Source organism: Phaseolus vulgaris, chromosome 10, assembly GCF_051622355.1.
Source record: "Phaseolus vulgaris cultivar YP4 chromosome 10, ASM5162235v1, whole genome shotgun sequence".
In the NCBI taxonomy this organism is placed as follows: Eukaryota; Viridiplantae; Streptophyta; class Magnoliopsida; order Fabales; family Fabaceae; genus Phaseolus; species Phaseolus vulgaris.
In genome coordinates this window covers 35,254,959-35,268,889 of record NC_143507.1, presented here as the reverse complement: position 1 = coordinate 35,268,889, position 13,931 = coordinate 35,254,959, and positions in this window count along the sequence as shown.

Sequence of the window (13,931 nt, the reverse complement as noted above, 5' to 3'; positions counted from 1 at the left end):
ATTGTTACATATGTACCAAGCTATGTAAGTGGGATGGTTCTTGGGCGAACATGGGCACGTGCCAAGGACAAAATCCACTTTATTTTTTGCGCTCAATGTCGTTATCATTGACTTACTCCAAGAGTGATAGTTTGTGGAGTCCAACACCAGCGAGACCAAAGGGCGACAGGGTTCTCATTGGGATGGAGATAAAGGTAGTTGCTCATTTGGTTCGATTGTTCCACCGATTGATTTGTTGGGTTCGATTGAGAAGATTGCGTTGTGGTTTCTTCGGTTCCATTGATTTCAGCCATATATGAAAGAGAAATAAAGAATCAAGATTTAGAACAAGAAACCGAGAATAACGAAAACCATAGAAAAAGATGGAATTCAGAGTTCACAAGAGAGCTCTTCAAAGAAGAGCTCTGATACCATAATAGGAAAAATCTATGTGTTAATTGAGCGAAAGAACACCGTGAGTAGTGAATGAGGTCCTATGGTGAGAAAGACGAATATATGAATGCAAGATAAACCCTAAGAGTGTTGAAAGAATGAGACCAGAGAAAAAGGAAAAGGTGAAAGTATATTCCATAATTGAATCAGATTAATGAATTACAGAAGTCTAAATGTAAAATTAAAACTGGACCTAAAATACATGGTGACAAAGAGTAAAGAAGGCCCAAGGCCAAACAGAAAATAACTAACCCAAAATAAATAAAAACACTCTAACTAACATTTATCATTCCATAAATTAATAAAAGTACCTGTACTAAGAAGTATAATCAAGTATAGTAGAATAAAACTGCTTAATTCCATGCCAAAGAGATGAGGATTTATAAACCATTCTAAACTCGTATTTTGATTTAAGAACCCTAGCTTTCAGGAGAAAAGACCAAAGTCTGTTGCTATAAGGAAAGTTCCAAGAAAAGCCACTTATATGCAACATTTTCAAGCTTTTAGCTTATACTTTCAATGTGATATATGTTTGTTTTATATAATCACTAAAATTATACCATATTACAAACATTTATATACATATCATTATATAGTGAAATTTGTAATTATAATATAACATTATTTATTTATTAATAATTTACTTTTAACGACTACTAAAATTTAATTGGAGTACAATAAGATAACAAAAACTTTGTGCAAATACTTTGGTTGGTGAGCACAAGTTTTGCTAGGCAACTAAAAATTAATTGGTCATGTTAAACTCTAAACCCTAAAGCGAATTACTAGACAAATCAATTATTGGGTAGATAAGAGAGTATTTAACAAACATGTTTTTAAATGTTTCTAAATGGTAAATGTTGTTTATCTTTCACCATATTATTGTATTGCTAATCAATATATTTGGTTGAGTAAATATGATAAATGATGAATGAATGATAGTATTAATAATTGAATTGTGGTCTTTTGTCAAGTGGAATATGTGTGTAGAATAAGTTGTTGATAATGATATGTATGTATGAATTTGAGGTTATAATTTGGGATAATTAATGTGTGAATTGTTGTTTGATTTATGTCTTAAGTATTAACACCTATGTTGTAATAGATATTTTCTAACTTCACTTGTTATGAATCCAATAGCAAAGAAGAGATGATTCTTTGACATTCTATGGACTCAACTTGAGTTGGAGATAGCTTAGGCACTTATAATAGAATTGGATCAAGGTTCTATATTTCAAGAACTCACCAAGACTTGCACCAAACACCAAACTCATATGGAGGAGCCATCTATTGTCAATTGAACTAAACAAAATGTGTAAAAATGCAATTGCACCGATTGAAATGCTCAAGAACAGAAATGCACCGAACAATTAAGCTAGAATTGAAGAAGAAACAACTAAGAACAACCAAAGAACTAAGAACCGAAACAAAACTGGAAAATAGGCTGAAATGCCGAACCAAAAAGGAAGCTAAGCATGTTTTAGGAATTGCATATGAATATGGAGATGAAAGAAAGAAGAACTTATGGAGATGGATGCTTTGGTTTGATGATCACGCCACTTAGAGGATGAAGACTCCAAGATGAGTGAGCTAATGCCGCCACTTGAGAGAACCAAACACACTCAAGATAAGACAAGGTGAAGGAGAAACAAGCTCTCACAAATTCTCTCTCAAATTGAGTAGAGTTTCTCTAATACTAATTTCCAATCTGCATTATGAAGGACCTAAGCCCTCCTTTTATAGGAGCAAGGGCTGGTCATTTACATAGCTTATTCCCTAAGCTACCCAAAATGCAACTAAGCTTACGCCCCCCTTACTAAGCTCACTCCCCAAGCTTCTAGAATTTTCTAAACTAAAGCCTAGAGATGTTTTTACAAAAGAGGTGTCTAATGTTTCCCTCTAAGCATCTTTCTAAACACTATTCTATATTATTTACAATTTAAAAGAAACTATAAAGAGAGATATTTAATTGAAGCCCATTCTTGAAAGCTTGTAGACTTCTTTGGCTTTAGGCTTGATCCTCTCTTTATTTTATGTCTTCTTTTAATTTTGAGAAGACTAGAAGGAAGAACTTCAAATGTGAGGGTGAATGCCCTCTTCCTTCATTAATAAAAGCCTCCTTTATTTGATTCTCATCATCACTTAAGGTTTAAGTCACATAAATTAATATATCAAGTGATGAGAAGTTGAGGGAGGAAGTTCTTGCACACTGTGACTATATGTAGATGCACAAATAAGATTGTAATGGACTTACCATGATCTATTTTCTTAGATTCACTTGTAAATCTAAGTATTGTTGATGGAAGAGGCCCAAGCCCATGATAGAAGAAGCCCAAGCCCAAGCCCAAATACAAGTTCAAGCTTCAGCTCAAGCCCAACAAATAGAAGATCTGGGCCAACTAAGCATCATTGGATGTCTCTTCTTGTAATTAATTTTGAGTAGTTTTTAGTAGAACATAAAGGGAGGTGTAGATATAGATATAAAAGGTGCAAATGTATAAAGATAAGTCACACCTTCCATGTGACATAAAAAGAAGGCGTAGGTGTAGATTTAGGAGGTGCCAAAGAAAGAAACCAAGTCACACTTCCCTTGTGACTAGGAATTGGCGCCAAATTCAAATTCTTCTCATTTGAATTTCCCTGCACTTTCATTTGAATTTTCAGCCCTCTAAACACTATAAATAAGAGGGCTTGGCTCATGTAAATGTAAGATTAATCATATGAGTGAATTGCTGCCAAATTTGTGCCAATTACACTCTTGTCTCCTACTCTCCCTAGGATAGACGTTTGATCTTCATTCTTCACCTCCAAGTGATTAGGCCTCACCTATCACTCACCATACATCTCATGCACCTTCAAGGATACCATACCTCTTAGAAGATCCTTACACGCCTCTTTCATATGCTTCTGCCACCATCATTCAAGTTTCGTCACTCATGAAGGCACTTCTTCCATCATTTGGTATCATGAGCTATGGTTTTCAAGAGATAAGTGCCTTATCTTGATTTTAATTTTGTGTTCTTCTTGATTCCGAGTTGTTTATCATATTCCTTACATGTCTTGCTGTTTTAATTTCGTTTTTGGTTCATGATGATGTTTGAACAATTTTAATCGGTGCATTTGGCTCAAATTGTTCTTGAGTTTCCATTTACAAACTGTTTTTAGGTTCCTAATTGTGGGGTTGTTCTGTTTTTGCTTTGTTTGAGTTATTTTTGCAATTTTAATTGGTTCATATGATGTTGATTTGAGTGATTTTGATTTTGAAATCCAATTGTGTTTTGTTAAGTCATGTGATATATTGAATAATTGAGATATATTGATTAAAATGTATTATTTTATATATTTTTGTATGTTAAAAATGTATTCTTATATGTCTTGTTTGTATTATAAATTATGATGATTGTATTATATACACAAATTAAAATAGATATAAGAAGAGCAATAAAAATTATATATTTTTTTATTATTATATAATATATATAAATTTTGTTTAAGTTATATTTTAAAATACATTATCCTCGTAATCTATTGCTTTATAACATAGTGGATAATTCTTTTTGAACAATATAGATAAAAAAAAACTATATTTAAGTCTAATAACAAATTTATAATCATAAAAAATATTACTAGTTGTGAACAAAGTTATCAAGTATAAATTAAAAGAAGAGAAAAAAAGTGAAAAATAATCAAACTCAATCTTATACTTTATATTATCGAAGTAAATGATCTTTTGTCGAGATTGATAGAAAGATACGGAAACAAAGAAAAAGATTTATACATAATTTTTATTTACATGAAAAAAATTATGATCGAATGACACGTTTAACATCCACATTTTTTTGTTTATGATTTCTCATTTATTTATTCATTTATTTTGTATTTATTTCTAGACAAACAAATGAGGTTCTCAATAACCACTATTGCCTGGTTATTAATTTTAATCTTTTCTCTAAGATTGTATATATAAAAGAATAATACTTTGTTTTTAAAATTAAGAAATAATTTAATAAATAAAAATATTTAAAATGTTGAAAATATAATTTTAAGTTTAGGATAATAATTATGATGATGCAATATATATTTTTTGAAATTTTTCGAGAATTATTTGAAAATCTTCTGCAAGATTATCAAAATACCACCGATTGGTTATAAAGTTTCAACCAATATAATTTATCTATAGGATATTTGTAGATGGAAAATTTTATTTATAGCGTTATGTAAGTGTAATTTTCAAAATTTATTTAATTATTTAAATTATTTCAGAATTTTTACAAAATTATGTTGCAACATAATTAAATATTAAAGCAAATAATTAGAAAAAACTGGTGCATTTAAGTGTCTAAAAAACCGTCTATATCCACATAAATAATATATAAATGATTGTAATTCTTATTTTACAAATCAAAATTTATAGGACTGAATTAGATTTAAAATTAACTTTAGATAAATTTTAATAAAATAATATAAATGAAAACTACTTATATTTAAATTAGTTAAGAAATTTAAAGAAGAAAAATTTATTGTCAATTGTGTAAGAAATGTATTGAAAATGCAAAGGTACATTAAAAGCATTATTTTTAATGATTTAAAAAAAAGTTAGTTTGTGTTTTAACAACATTGATTAACACATTTTTCGCCAAGATGTATATTTGGGCCACACTCCTATAGTAAGTTTTGTAATTGAATTTGATTATTAAATGTAAGTTTTTTACCACAAAATTTGGTATTATATAAGAATCCATTTCTCTTCAAAAATTCCAACTGTTAAAAAAAAGTGTGAACTTAATGAGTGTTAATTAGTTAGTTAATAAAGTTGATAGGATAAAATTTGAAAAATATCTAAAAAGTAAGAGTATGTTCAATAAAATTTATTTATAAAGCAAAATTATTATTTTAATATAAAATCTACCTTCATGAGTTGTTTAAATTTAAAGAAAGTAGTTTATAAATTGAAGAAATTTGTTTATATAAACAAATCTATATATTTAATAAACATTTTTTCTTAAACTCTAAACCATTGGATGTAGAACCCATCTTAAAACAATGTTTTATTTATACGTCATTAAGTAATTTCCATAAAAAAAATTAAGCCACCTCACCGTTTATTTTAGCAACAAACCCACAATTTATTGAAAAAAGAAATTCATATCAAAATTTTTTAATTAAAATGATAATACTTACAAAAATTATCAATGCATAATATGTATTAAATGATTCATTTCTAATACAATTTGTTCAAAGTGATATGGATTAAAAGATAAAGTTAAATAATTATAATATATAATTGATCTTATTTTATAAGTTGATTGTGATAAGTTGAGTTAAATTTAAATTTTATTTTCTTAAGATAATATGAGAGTTATTCAAAATTTATTTTAATTAAGTTTATTGAGTTTATCATGTAATCCGTTATTAGATTCTTTCTTATCTCACATTCGAGATATCAAGTAAATGACGTGAGAAGTAAGTTGAAGATCCTACATTGATTAATGAAGGAAACAAATTATAATATATAGAAATATGTAAACTTCACCGATCACATAAAGTTAAATTAAACTCAAATATGACTATATAAATTTTTTATATAAATTAATTAATTTTAAATTATAATATACATAAAAAATTTAAAAGAGGTTTTTTTATCAAATATTTAAAAATGAAATGTAGAAAAAATTTATAAAAAATATTTTGATTACCTAAAATTATAAATTTTTAAATTTATCAGAATAAATAATAATTTAAAATTTTTCTTTTCTATGTCTCTTATCTTCGTATCAATTTTAAACATTTAATGAATTAGTATAACTATTGTTACAATTCATATCAAGAGTAATAGATAAAAAAAAAGTTGAGATAATAGAATAATAGAAGAAAGAAAGCAAATAAAGAGAGACCGAAGATATATATAAAAGCACGAGACAAAAAGAAATGAAGGACAAATGGAGATAGAAAAAAATTTGTGAGAAAAATATGATTATTTATTTTCATAAAAGTTTTATTTTGGATTATCATACATTGGTGCAGAATCTCCATCAATTTTGCACATAATAAATCCCCATATATAATCTCCATATTTTTGTATTTTCTTTCTTTTTCTTTTTTTTTAATAATACATTTTCATGTGATGGCAGATGATTGTTGTTACTTGAGGTGTCAGCCTACAAGTTGCATTGTGATGCCTAACATGAGAACTTTTATAAAAAAAAAAAAAAATCCCCATAAAAAATCTAATTAAGTATCTTTGTTAATAATCTTAATCATATTACACTTTAAAAAGTTATTAAATAAAAATTTATTTTATAGATTAAAATAATTATTTATTAAATTAATTAAATTAAAAATTTCATTCATATCTAAAATAATTTTTATTATTAATAAAAATTTATAAAATAGTCTATAAATTGATATTTAACCATTAGCTATCGATATTTTAACTACTAATTACTTAATATATTAAATTAGTCTCTATTAGTTTTTAGAAACTAATTTAAACTATAATATATTAGTAGTTAAAACCTTTGTAACTAATTTAGATATCAATTTAAAAATTATTTTATAAATTTTTATTAATAATGAAAATCAATATAAATATCAATAATATTTTAATTTTTAAATAATATCTAATTTATTAATACAGTGACTAATTATTTTTATGTCAAAATTTGATTGTTATTTGATGATTTGTGTGTAGTTTTATAATAGGATTCTAAAATCTAAATATTAGTTATTTTCATAAATTTAATATTAAAATTTCCATATAGTAAAAACTAAATTGTTGTACCCAACCTAAAAATTTGAATACAAATTTATCTATGATATTTAAAAATAATGTTTTAAATTAAAACAATTCAATTTTCAAACCCACATGGTAATTGCTACATGAGAATTATCAAACATTGCATTTTTAAAAAAATTTAAATTCCTTAAATGATTTGTATCATTTGTAACCATATATTGTAATTGATACATGGACCATTATCTAACCACAAAATTGACATGAATCTTGTCTCTCTTTTCAACTACACATCCTCCTCAATTAGATGGATTATCCATCTAATTGAGTTAAAGTAAGGTATCTTCAACTTATCATAACAACCATTCATTCATAAAATGATGTGTATAAATTTTGATCACACAAATCACCCCTAACTATTAAATAAACTAAACCAATACCCTCATCCTAAAATTCTAATGTGAACAAACACATACACAAATGCCTTACTTTTGTCATAATATATATTGGTAATTAAATTGAAAACATATGTTTCATGTGGTTTGATTAATTACCAACCACTTAACTATTATCTCCCTTATAAAAGTGAAAATAATTCCTATTATCACACTCACTCACTTTTTCACCTCCTTTTTTCTTCCCAAAAGTTCTCCAAAGGAAGAATAAGCTTTGAAAGTGGTGTTTTCTTTTCCTTTGGTTTCTCTCAACCAAGACCTACACTACAAAAAAAATCATGAAATAGAAATCAATTTTAAAGATAAAAAATAATTAGTTGTTATAGTGACTAAATTAGAGACCATTTTAGAAACTAAAAGAAAAAATGGTTTCTAAATTACTTTTTATTATTGTTAAATAGTTTCTAAATTGGATCTAGTTAGCTACCAAAGTTTTAACTACCAATTATTTAGATTCTAAATTTGGTAGCAAAAACTTTGGTTGCTAATTAGATACCAATTTAGAAATCATTTAAAAATAATAGAAATTAATGTAAAAACCAAAAATGTTTTTAGTGTCTAAAATGATCTTTAATTTAATCATTATAACAATTAATTGTTTTTTATTTTTAAAATTAATTTCTATTTCATTATTTTCTTTAGCGGTATACAAGAAAAAAAAGCTCCTTTTTCCCTCTTCCTAATGTTGGATCTCTAAAAAAAGGTAAGGGGAGTGACATACTTAATTTCATAATTATATTACTTGAGCAAAAATTTGTGATAGTTTTTTTAATTATATAATTTCTTGGAATAATATTTATTTCAAATCATGTGGATATACATGAAGATATATGCAGTAAGATCAGATTTTTTTATGGACCACTTTCAATAACTTTTTCTGCATAATAGTTGGAGTATCGTTTAAATAATCTCAAATTTATTTTTTTATAGATTATAAAAATGGTTGATTACATTATGAACTATAGTTTATGATTTGGATATTTTAGAATGATTTGAAAGATGTGAACGATGCTTATGGTTGATTGAAGTGTATGTATGATGTGTCGATATGTCATGTAAAAGCAACAATGGATTAATTTTTCCATATGTATCTCTCAGTTACTATCACAAAAGGGCCAAGAAAATTGTTTAAGATTTCTAAAATTTCAATTTTAAACTTAAAAACTATTATTTCCCCCATATATTACTAAATAGAAATATGTTGTATATCTACCACTACAAGAAAAACATGAAATAAAAATCAATTTTAGAAAAAAAAAATAGTTGCTATAATAATTAAATTAGATACCATTTTAGAAACTTAAAAAAAATGGTTTTTAAATTAGTTTCTATTATTATTAAATGGTTTCTAAATTGATATTTAATTAGCAACCAAAGTTTTAACTACCAATTATTTAATTTCTAAATTTAGTAGAAAAACCTTGGTTACTAATTAGATATCAATTTAATAATAGTAGAAACTAATTTAGAAACAAAAAATTTTGTAGTATCTAAAATTATATCTAATTTAGTTACTATAACAACTAATTATTTTTTGTTACTAAAAATTAGTTTCTATTTCATGATTTGATTTTCTTGTAGTGTATTATGATAATATTGAAATTTTATTTTATAATAAAATTTGAATAAGTTAAAGTCTAGAAATTTTGGTTTGATGTGTCGGCCATTCAATAATAAGAAGTATTTTAAAGTCTGAAATATTATATAAATAAATAATTAAATTATTGATCAAATAATTTTATAATAAATTTTGTATTAAGAAGTGAGTTGTCTAATTTATTTTTTATAAAATAAACTTATGAAAATTGGTCCTTTTTTGTAGATTCAATAAATTAGGATAAACTTGATATTATTTAAAAAGTAAATTTATGTTTAATTCATCTTATAAAATTAACTTATATGATTGAGTATTATTTCTATTTATATACTTTAAGTTAATTTTATTTATAGTTGATGAAAACTTTTCAATACTTTAATTTAATTAACTCAAAAGAAAGTTTAAATAGACATTAGTGATTGTATTATTTCAATTGCAATTCATCAACACAGCTACTAAATACCATTTTAGTTCTATATTGATATTTTAATCACAGAAAAAATGATTAACTTTTTCAATCGCAAAATATTGGTCCTAACTGGTGGCTGTATGTTCTCAAATTTACTATATCTACAACTGTTTTATGATTTAATATTAAATTGAATTTGTGATGGAAATTATTTATGTTGCTAATTGTATTTAAACATTTCAAATAGCTAACAAAACAAATTGATCGGTGAAAATTAGGGGTGATAAAGTGGGGCGGATCGGTCCGTGGCTTGCTGAAAAAAATGCGGGGCGGGTTACTTATTTCAATAGTTGGTCTGCTTAGATCTGTTCTGTATAACCCGTAATCTGCGTGGGTCAAGTGCGGGACGGAACAAGTTGGCCCGCATAACTTTAAAATGTATAATTATTTTTTCTACATCCCCATATTTTTTTCATGTAGCTTCATATTTTACATTCCGAAATTCTTAATAACATCTTACTACGCATGTTCCATAAAAATAATATTATGAGACCATTTACCTAATGCATCTAAATAAAAAAAATTCAAAATTTTTATTTAAAAAATTATTTTTTTAATAAATATTTCTTATACAGACTGATCCACGGGTCTGCGGACCAACCCTTATGCGGGACGGGATAGAAAAATCAGTCCACAATTTCTATGCGGGACAGGCCAACTCGGTCCACTTTTTACGGACCAAATACGGTGCGGACCTATGCGGGGCAGACCAGCCCGCATTGCCACCCCTAATGAAAACATTAATTTTGCGAGTGCGAGTGAACGAACTATTTGATCCTTAAAAACTTACACTTGAATAAAACTAATATTATTTTTTCTAATTTTTGGTACCTTTTTATAACAAATAGTTTTTTTTCAAACAATATAAAACATAGTTATAATATGTTAGTTTTACGATTATCTATATAATTTTTCATTTCATTTTATTTTATGTTTATTATTTATATTTATCATTTATGAAGTGTTTAAGAGAATATTAATTTTAAATTCAACATGTTATACTTATTATATTTTGAGCATATAATATACAAACAATTATATCCCTTTAAATTCAATCTTATATGTGTTGACTTTGATAATTAAAATTTCTCATAATTTTTATATTTACTAAAAAATGTATTTTTAGGAATAGGAAATATAAAGTGATTTTTTTTATATTTATATTAAAGATAAAATTATTATATGGAAAATAAATTTAAAATAATTTATTAAAAACATTCAAATTAAATTTTAATTGGTTTGAGAAGGAAAAAAAAATAGAAAAAAACTTAAGGAAGAAATTTTTTTGGCTTTGTAATATAATTGAGAATTTAATTTTGTTATTATTATAATAATGTGTACACAAATTGAATGAAATATAGAAGACAAATAAAAAAGTTTACAACAATATTATTGTTATTATTCTTATTGATGATATAACTCTTTTCACGTTTAAAAAAAAACAATTAAAAATATAAAGTTCAATTATTACATTTATATTAAAGAAAAAATTAAATTTTTATAAATATAATATTAATTTAATTAGGAGTGAGTAAAATATTATAATTTTTTTTAACTTAGAATTTTGTTTTGGAAGGAATTTTGAAGAATTGAAATATTGGAGTGAAAACTTGAATTCCAAAGCTGGAATTTTTTGTACACAATAATTAAAATGCGATTATAAGATCTCAGTGTTTGTAATAATTTTGTAATAACGAAGATGTTTGTTATATGGTGGTTTCTGTTGTGGTGATTATGGGTGTTGTAGTTGTGCCTCGACATTGAAATCAAAGTGTGGTAGTTGTGGAATCATTTGGATAGGAGCAGAAGAACTACCAACTTGATTATTGAAGTGTGTCGGATGCATATGTTGCATGTAAGTGTTGACAGAATGTTGTGTTGTAAAATCAACTTCAAATAAGTTAGAGAAAAAAATTTGTTGAACTAGACTTAAATAAGTGTCTTTTATAGTCCATAGTAGGTTGTGATGCAGACGTTATGAATTTTTCAGTTACTAAGAAATATTAGTTGGGAATGTCGGATTGAGTGGTGGATTTTGTGGTGTTCGTGGATCTTACAGTAATTGCGACATTGAAAAAAAATATATATAATTGACCATATACCATTCCATGTAATCAAAGTGTTGAACAAAGGTCCTCTGCATTGGAATACTAGACAACATTAGTTTACGGTGGTGGATCTTAATCCACTTGACATGCTTTCTTTGTCAATTTTCGTCTAGTCGTCCCTGCATGTTATGTTGTAGAGATTGTCCAAGTTGTTAGGTGGGACAAAGACCTCTTGAAATAAACCAAATCATAACTTCACTTTGTCATATTGGTGTCATTCAACTACTGCAAAGAAATTATGAGAGTGCATGTTCAAAGTTGACTAGAGTGGACACCTCTAAGTCTCTATATGGATTTCATTTAAACTACAGTAAATGGATGTATGTGAGAAACTTTAAAGAAGTTGAATGAACATGAACTTAGTGGTTTATTTTATTACCTGATTATCTTGAATGTGATTAATCATATACCTATATCCCAAAAGGTCATTGTGAAGGATGTTTATGAATTTTAGAACTTTTTCATCGCTCTATCTACAAACTAGAGGGTACAATGGTTGTTGGGTGGAAATTGGGGAGATATATGACATGTGATATCACACCCATGATGATAGAATTAATGCACATCCACCTATTGTTTTTGCATTTGCATCTGTTGTCCTGAAAATTTTCCTTTACAACCCGACTAAACAAGATGAACCCCAACTGTATACTAATTTTATGTAAACCATCAAGAAAGGTAACTACAAATGAACATTGTTGTCTCTTTTCTCAAGCATGAGAACTCTACCAATCAAATATAGTATGTACGTCTTACAATGGAGGTTAATCGTTATTGTATGGGATCGTCACGCAGTGGGAACATATTTTCTCTATGCCATATTCTTTTGACTTGTGAGTCGATTAGTGATTGACCGTTGACTGGTGTGACACTCAAATAAGTGTCACACATTTTCTCTCAATCAAACATTGTGGGAAAACTATTGTTGGTCCATCAACTCTAAGACCTAGTTGAAGTGCAATGTCCTATAATGTGATGGTACACTCCGTAATTGGAATGTGAAATGACAATTCTAGGTCTCCATCTCCTAACCAAAGTGGTGACTAAGGCATGAACCACTTTTAAATGTCTTAGTTTAGAAATTTTAGCAAATCTCATTTCCTCAAATATTGGAATTATTAAAGAGTGTGTCTTTGACATTAAACGACAATAAGACTACAACATCATCTTTAGTGTCTTGCAAGAATGAAGAAACTATCATACATTGAAAAGGTGATTATAGAAAAAAATGTTAAGGAGAAAATGATTGCATCATCTTAGTAGCAATGAAGGTAGATTGTGTTGTTGTTGATTTAAAAATAACATTTTTTGTGAACGAAGGTAACTTCGTAAGGGATAAAAGGGTAGTAAAGTAGTTTTATAATGAAGACAAGTTTTGTATCAAAATTATGCAATTGCTAGAATTTGTTGAAGATGTATTTATAGATAGTGGTGGGTGAATCTGGAGCATCGATGGGTACACATGCAATCTAGCTTGTTGAATATGTTGATCAAGAGTGATCAAGTGCTTTGAAGAATCCAAATCCAAGATGTTTGTTGAAAGGTTGGGGTTGTTGTTGTTGTTGGGTAGGATCTGGGTAGAAAAGAATGCGATCCACTCCTTTGTTGAATCTAAAACTGATGTGATTTAAAACCTTTTTGAAATCAAGTGTTTTCCCAACTAAGTGAAAAACAACCTGTTGTTTTGTCAAATCAACCGGTCGTTTTACTCTTAGGAGTTTTGAAAAGGTTGAAAACTCTTTTAGTTTGGTTGACTTAACTGTCAAGCAAAACAATCGGTTGTTTCGTGGTTTCAACCGATTGTTTCTTTGAAAATCCTAACAGAATTCAGTTTTGAATGTTGAATCTGCTTTAAATGTTTTTTTAACTGAATACGCTCCTTCATTAATTGCTTTGACCAATCTTTGGAAAATATAAATGGTTTGTTTATGTTTTCAAACAAGCAAGAGAAATAGTTTTGAGTTTTTCAATTGTGACAAAGTTGATTCTAAGATTTGAACATTCACATCAAGCTTTGGGTTTTCAAAGAGATTGGAATAGGATTGCAATTGTATTGTTTTCAGTTTGTACTGTGAACAAGTGTAATCCCTTCTAAACCTACTATATTTTTGGTGTTGTGTTGCCAAGGAGTGTTGTG